Source organism: Marmota marmota, unplaced genomic scaffold (genome assembly GCF_001458135.2).
Source record: "Marmota marmota marmota unplaced genomic scaffold, marMar, whole genome shotgun sequence".
In the NCBI taxonomy this organism is placed as follows: domain Eukaryota; kingdom Metazoa; phylum Chordata; class Mammalia; order Rodentia; family Sciuridae; genus Marmota; species Marmota marmota.
Window position 1 is genome coordinate 38,014,804 of NW_026000037.1, and position 8,171 is coordinate 38,022,974.

An 8,171-nucleotide genomic window follows, 5' to 3' on the forward strand; every position below is an offset into this window, starting at 1 on the left:
CTTACACGGAGGATCTCTGCTCTTTTTGTGCATTTCATTGGCCAGAATTGGCAATGCCACTTGAGATATGCTGACTAAATGTTATAGCTTAGGCTGCTCTCAGTTGGAAGGGTTTTATTTACTCTTCTCAGGTTTTTCCAAGGCTGTGGCAACTTGGAACTAGAGTAGATGGAGCAGAGGAAGAACAAGGGAGAAGTGAGCAGCCCTGTGGCCAAACTCATGGCCTTGGTTAAACAATACAATTAGTATGTCTGGTTCATCGATTTTGGGGAAGGTAGAGAATGGTGCCCAAGGATATTTATCCAAGGGGGGCAGGGTGAGGAAGTTTTAAATGAGTAATTTTTAAACAAGTTTTTTTTTTTTCTGTACATAATGAACACTAAGGCTATTTTGGGGGAAGAGGAGTACCATGGATTGAACTCAGGGGCACTCAACCACTGAGCCACATCCTCAGCCCAATTTTGTATTTTATTTAGAGACAGGGTCTTACCCAGTTGCCTAGCACCTTGCTTTTGCTGAGGCTGGCTTTGAACTCGGAATCCTCCTGCCTCAGCCTCCTGAGCTGCTGGATTACAGGCGGGCGCCACCATGCCTGGCAACTAAGACTAATATTTCATTTTCCTTTCTTAAGTGTCTATTTCCTTACATGTAGCCCTGAAGTAAAGCAAACCACAGTGACACAAAATCACTACAAAAAATAAAGACTACTTACAGGACAGGGGGTGGAGAAAAATGAGAAGAACTAGATGAGAAAAGTAAAAGAGCAAGGAGAGGAGCCAAGGGAGAGAGCAAGGTAAAAGTTTGTTTAAAAGAACAGGGAGGAGGCCATGGGAGAGCTGGGCATTAAATAGAAGGTGAATAATATAGAAAATTGAAATATGGTAAAGCGAAAGGAGAAAAGGGATTAATGAGATGCAGAGAAGTTTTGACGGCAGCTTATTTGAAGTTAATTGTCAAGTACATTCAATTAGGCACTTAAAACTTTGTATGAATTTTCAGTTTTCACAACTCTAGCTCTACTGATCTGCAATCTGAGGGTTTCTTACTTCTCACCTTCAGCCTGAGTAAGCTAGTGTAGTGGTAGCAGCAATTCACATATTGAGTTAACAGTGCTCTCAGCTCTGAGGCTCACTCACCCACCCTGATGCCTTGGTCCTTCTGAAATCAGCTTCGGCCTCCACTCCTCACCACCCCACAGCCAAAGGGTCAATCCCTGAAACAGTAGTCTTCAGGTCCTGCTCTGAGGCTCATGAGGAATGGTCAGCAAATATTGCTTCTCCACTCCTATGTTAATGACATCATTACTACACTCAGCCCAGAAGGATTGTTCTTTGGGTTTCAGCTGTATGAATTAAAGTAAGCTGGAAGAAATTCAAACAAGGAATAAATGTGGTTTGAATGACAGCTGTCCCTAATTCTGGCCTAAATTAAGAAGAAAAACTCAGTCAATGGTCCAGATATTTCTCAGATTTCAGCCTAACCTTGGGATTAGATTGACGTGCTCCTCTGGGGCACCAGGCTTACTAGGGATCTAAGACTGAGAGAATATTTTAGTTGAACATAGAACTCAGCAGTAGTAGGGTCTAAATAACACCCTTGGCCTTATCTGATGGTTTGATCTCTTTAAAGGGCTCAAGCTGTCCATCAAATTCCTTAAACAGAAATTTTCTCAACAGAGTTCAAGACCTGAGAAAAGAACATGTGAAGAGTTATGTCATGGTTTGGCTCTATGCTTCACAAACCCCTACCAAATTTAGAAAGCCCTTAGCATGTGCATGTGTGTCTGTCTGTGTGTGTGTGTTATCTAGTAACCTTTTTCTCTGCAGTTCATCATTTTTATATAATTCCACCTCTGGAGCACTTGGATGCTTGAGTTTTTGCATCTAGACTCTCAGACCTTTATTTCTTTTTTCAGTAAGTTGTCATTTTTTTTTTTTTAATTGGCACCAGGAATTGAACTCAGGGGCACTTAACCACTATTTTGTATTTTATTTAGAGACAGGGTCTCACTGAGTTGCTTAGCATCTTGCTGCTGCTAAAGCTGGCTTTTAACTTGCAATCCTCCTATCTCAGCCTCCCGAGCCACTGGGATTACAGGCGTATGCCACTGTGCCTGGCTAATTGTCACTATTTTTACACTGTTGCCCCATATTCATTTTAATTATACAATTTGAATCACAAGGTTTGTCAAGAAGTTTTCGCTTTTCTATGAAAAGCACCACAGAAATCTGATGGTAGTTATCGATTACCTGGGGTTTACTGGTTATTTATTTATTGCTTCTTTTTTGTTCTCCTCTGGTCAGATAGCCCTGTTTTCTTTCTGTGCCAAGAGCAGGGGAATCTTGAACCATGTCCAGTTGAATATAGACAATGTCTTTCATACTGACTTGTGGGCTGAATTTAGCCTTTACCCCCAGCATAGACTCACAGACTTTAGGAGAGCTGTCTTTGGATATGAAACATCGTTTCTAGGGCATTCTGGCATCAGTGACAATGCAGCAGTTGTAATTTAGGGTTATTCCCACCAACTGTTATGTGGGTTACGTTTGTTCCGGTAAAAAGAAATTTCAAGAGCACAGCATGGTCACAGGTGTGCTATTACCATGCTGTCTAATTGAGGGCCATTGGCCAATTGTCTTGAACATGTAACAATCTTGCTTTCCCTTAAAGAATAAGCTGACTGAAAAGTCACCTTGTTCTCTTCTGCAAGGAGATTTTTCTGTTTGGGGGAGTGGTTATTAGGGTTTGAACTCAGGAGCACTCAGCCACTGAACCACATCCCAGCCTATTTTGTATTTTGATTTAGAGACAGGGTCTCACTGAGTTGCTTTAGTGCCTCGATTTTGCTGAGGCTGGCTTTGAATTCCCGATTCTCCTGCTTCAGCCTCCCAAGCTGCTGGGATTACAGACATGTGCCATGGCGATCAAGGAGATTCTTGAGCAGACAAAAGTGAGGGACATTCAATTATGAATTCAACCTCTGTAGCCACTGAACAGGCTCCTGCTTATTGTATTGGTCGTTCTGGTAGGAGGGTAGGAAGAGGCTGGCAGCCTGGAAATGCCACAGTACAGAGAGCCTGCTGCGGAATGGTTCTGCCTGTGAGTGGAGATGTGCATGTCACAGCACAGGAGGCTGCAGAGGTCCCCGCAAGGTCTGGGCTTTTGGCAGAGGAGGCCCTGCTGAGAGAACAACTGAAGTCTGCCCCCAAGATCAGAGAGCAAACTTGTTTAGGTTTAGACTTCAAAGTACTCGCTTTTTATTACATTTTAATGATCAGAGTCATATTTTATTCATAGAACTCAAGCTGAGCACCCTGGAGTTAGAAAAACATAAGGTTTCCATTTCACACTTGGGCCAGTCATGAAAAAGTTTGAAACAGGAGAAAAATTTGGAGATCACACATCCATGTTAAAACTGAATTATATAGGATTTGCTGATCACTGATAATAAAATATATAGGGTAATAGATTCATTACGAAGACTTCAATGGTTTGTGTTGAATGTGTGAAGCCACATCTCATTTGCTGAAAAACTAGCCTCTCTTAACTTGTATTCCAGACCTTCACAATGTACCTCTCCATAGAGTTACATCTCTTCCTGAAACTCCTTGCCAACTTAGAAAGTTCTAGATCATTCTCTATTTGTGTTTTTTACCTTTCACTTTTGGGGGGGGAGGAGAGAGAAGCATTGGGTTGCACTCCACTTTCACATATAATATGGAGAAGATTGAGGGAGGCTCTAATTCATTTTGTAAGGAAGAATGAAGAAGAATTTAATTTCCTCTTTACCCTGCTGCTAGATGCAAGTAATGATAGGGGGTGATTAACTTTTATGGTTCTGAAGCATTTTCACATGAATGTCATTTTCAAAGAAATAGCAAGTAAGCCTGGTAATTTAGAGTTTGTTTGAGGCACTTTCAAAGTGACCTCTGTCTTTGCGGGAAGATTAGGACAGCACTAATGTGTGTGTGGAGGGGTGACAATCAAATGTATTATTGGCATACATCTGTAAAAGATTTATCTGTAAATCTACTGATGGCCAAAAGACAAAACCCAAAGTGCAGCCAATGTTTGATTTTCTGTTTCTCTGTAACTTTTGCAATTGTACTTGAAGGTCAAAGGCTGCCTTTAGAAGGAGACCTCAGGTTAATGATAATAACAGTTGTTCAACATCAATTTGGATCATCAGTTTTCCATGATCTGCCTTAATTCAGGGTCATGGTCCTGTATATTTAGCAGGTTTCCTGTAATTATGGAGTGAATGAGTAAATGAATGAGTACAAGAGAAGGGAATATCAGCAAATATTTCCTAATTACCAGATAATCCAAAAGCCATTTTCTTGGTTGTTACAAAGCATACATGATTGTCTTTTTTTCTGCTATAGATTTACTTCCTTAATTACATTTTCTTGGACTAATACTAAAATTCATGGTTTTTTTTTTTAGTACTATCACACTAATTATGTGAATTTACAAACCTAGAGGGTGCTGAATAACTAGAAGACATTAAAAATGTTCCAGGGATAATTCTGAAGTGAATAATCCACTCACAATTGTCATAAAAGACAGTAAAATGTCATTCATGTGTTTTACCAACTCCTAAACCCCCAAAAGTTGAGACTTTTATAGAAGTTCATTCATATATCTTGCACATTATCAGGGCTTTGCTTAAATAGGAAGGGCATGATTTCAAATATCTTCAAAAGAGTGTAAACTCCTTGATTTTTTTTTTCTCCTTGATTCTTGAAACAAGTTCATCAAGCAGTTATACAAGTTCATCAGTTTAAGATGACAATAGTTCTCATTAGTAAGTTTTGCTGTTCCTTATTTCTGAAGGGAAATAATTGTTATAAGGATTATCCACATAAATTTGGATAATGGGCCTTTGGGTATCTTCTTTATTACTATTATTACACATGTCCTGTGAAGTCATGGCAACAACCTGTACCTTTCTGTGAAATTGGCGGTGGCGAGGATAGCCTCATGGCTGTTGAACACACAAGCTAGTGGTTTTCAAACTTTTCACCACTAAAGAATGCTCCATGTTTTTTCCCCACACTAAATTAACTCCTTTTAGTTAGAAATTAATCAAAAATAGTTAACTACCCATTGGAACCTCTGGTTGATGTGACATAATTAGTGGTATAATACATTAATATAACTCCAGCTGTTTGGAAAATTAATACATACTTTCTTTTAGGCATTAAAAACTGTGACTTACAATAGCTCAGAGATCTTAATTATGACCTTCAGTAGATGCAACTATTTTAAAAGACTGATTTATTGCTCTTTTGTACAGGGCAGAGCTTTGGACATAAAGGGATATAGTAATAAGCATTTCAACAACTGTATTTAACAGTCACAAGGCCAGCATCGCTATGTGACTTCTAATGTTAGTTAGAGGCAGGGTCAGACCTCCTAGGATCAGACCTCCTAATGCCAAGCACTATAATTTTCCCAGTCACCATAGGAATGCCCACATAGAGGCAAATGAAATCATCTTCTGATGTTCTGGTACATTTTTATTCAGAAGGGAGAGAACTGAGGTCCTTCACATATAATAAAGATAATCGGCAATAACTGAGCAGCTCCTATGTATTAGTGATAATGATAAGTGCTTTATAGGAAACATATTCGCGGAAACTTTACAAGGCAGGTAATATTATTATCCCTGTATTACATTTAGGAAAGTAGCATTTAGAGATTTGAAGCACTCAGGTTGTAAATTGTGAGCCAGGATTCAAATCGAGGAAGCCATGACTCTAGAATAATCTAGGTCCTCTTCCATGAACTACCATCACATATCTTATCCCTGTGCCAAAGAGATGGAAGATGGTGTTTGGTGTGTATGGCTGTGTTTCTCAGCCAGTTCTGGCTGTTTGTTTTCAACAACCAACATTTACCTCTCACAGTTCTGGAGGTTGAAAGTCTGAAATCAGCGTGGTATAAGGTCAGGTTCTGCGGAGGGTCTCTTCCTGGTTTGCAGATGTCTTGTCTGTATCCTCATGTGGTTGAAAGAAGGTGAGAGAGCTCTCTGAGATCCTCTTTAAAAGGGCTCACATCTTATTCATGAGGGCTCCATCATCATGACCTAGCAATTCACCAAAAACTCCATCTCCTAATACCATCACTTTGGGGGTTAGAATTTCAACATAAGAATTTTGAGCACATAAACGTTGGCTCTATAGCACTATCTATCTCAAAGAACATACGAAAATTTGAAAGTGAGGAGAAATCCATGGGTTCCAGAGTGCAGAGCCAAGGAACTTTACTAAACCTATTAATCCCTAGGCTGTTATAAATGTTCAGCTATTTTTCTACATGTAGATTGTTTTATAATTTTATTTCAAGTTTATAGTCCAGGCTCTTGTCTTATAAGAGGGTTAGGTTAATGGAAACCCAGAGAAAATATTACTTCATCAGTGATAATTCTTCTCTATTTCTGCACATTTAACTGGCAAATGTCACCATTTAGGAACCAAAGTGTGTGTTGGGGGTGGGGTTGGTAGATCATAAAACTCCTCAGAGGGTTGTCACAAAGCCCAAATCCATTACCTTAGGAAGACACCTTTCATACTTGGCAGACACATTTCCTTTATGAATTGCTTTTGTATGTTATTTGTAGTTTTCATTCAGGTGATTTTTAAGTTGGAACTCTTTACATACTAAGCCTATTAATCCCCAGGCTGTCATAAATGTACAGCTATTTTTCTATGTGTAGATTGTCTTATAATTTCATTCATTCTTTATACATAAAATTACTATAGTTTTATGTAGTAAAATCAGTAATTCTTTTCTTTCTGTCTTGGATATTTCTACCTTGAGTATGATAGAAAATATACTCCCACACCAAAAATATATTGATATTTACTTATATTTCTTCTATTATCTTTATAACATTATTTTTGTACATTTAAAAGTTTGATCAGTTTTATCAAGTAGGCATTTGGTACAAAATAGGAACCCGTCCTCATAAGTTATTAGTTGTGTGTGCGTGTGTAGGTACAGTGCTGGGGATTGAACCTAGGGCCTTGTGCATGCTAGACAGTACTCTACCACCGAGATACATCCCCTGCTCATTATCAGTCTTTTAATAGCACACATTTAGTGAAAAATTTCTATTTACTTGAAATATTCTAAATCCTTATATATGCAATTTCTTTTGCAATTTTTATGCCATTTCATTAAATCATGTCTGTATTAGTATTACACTAGTTTTTATTATATATGTAAGTTTTAATTGACACATAATAATTGTACATATTTATGGGATATAATGTGATATTTCAATACATGTATGCAATGTATGATGATCAGGAAGCCATGACTCTAGAATAGTCTAGGTCCTCTTTCTTGCCCACTTCCATGATCTACCATCACACATCTTATCCCTGTGCCAAAGAGATGGAAGATGGTATTTGGTGTGTGTGGCTGTGTGTCTCAGCCAGTTCTGACTGTTTCTTTTCAACAACCAACATTCACTTCTCACAGTTCTGGAGGCTGGAAGTCTGAAATCAGGGTAGTAGCAGGTCAGGTTCTGCAGAGGGTCTCTTCCTGGATTGGCATATCCATCACCTCAAAGACTTATCATTTCTCTGTGTTAGGAACATTCAAACACCTGTCTACCAGCTCTTTTGAAATATACAATTAATTATTTCCAGAAATATTCAACTACTTTTAATTTCCTTGGATATGCACTTAATCACATATGCTCATTCAATACCAGATAAGGTTTTTAGTTTCTTGGCCCTTAGCAATGCACAAGAAGCCATCAGAAGGGAGCATGAGTATATCAAAAAGTGACTGTAATTAGCCTGATTAGAAGGTGGAAGGAGAAAACACTACAAGTGGTCTTAAAAGCTTAATCAGAATTATTTGGTATTACTCAATAAAAGTCAAACCTCTCTAAAGATCTCAAAAATCTCTGAGACTTTCACTCAATGGTTGATATTCATAATGAACCAAGACTATAGAAAATTGCTCCGGGTTCAATCCCCAGTAATGCAAATAAATAAATCAATAAGCATATACTCATAGAATCAGAGCCTATCCCTTTGACTGAACTGGATCATGGTGAAGGATGGAGAAAGCCCAGACCCAGTACCCATCAAGATGCTATGCAGTAAATTCCAGTCCCTATTTGTGATCTGTGCAAAAGATAGAATAAATAA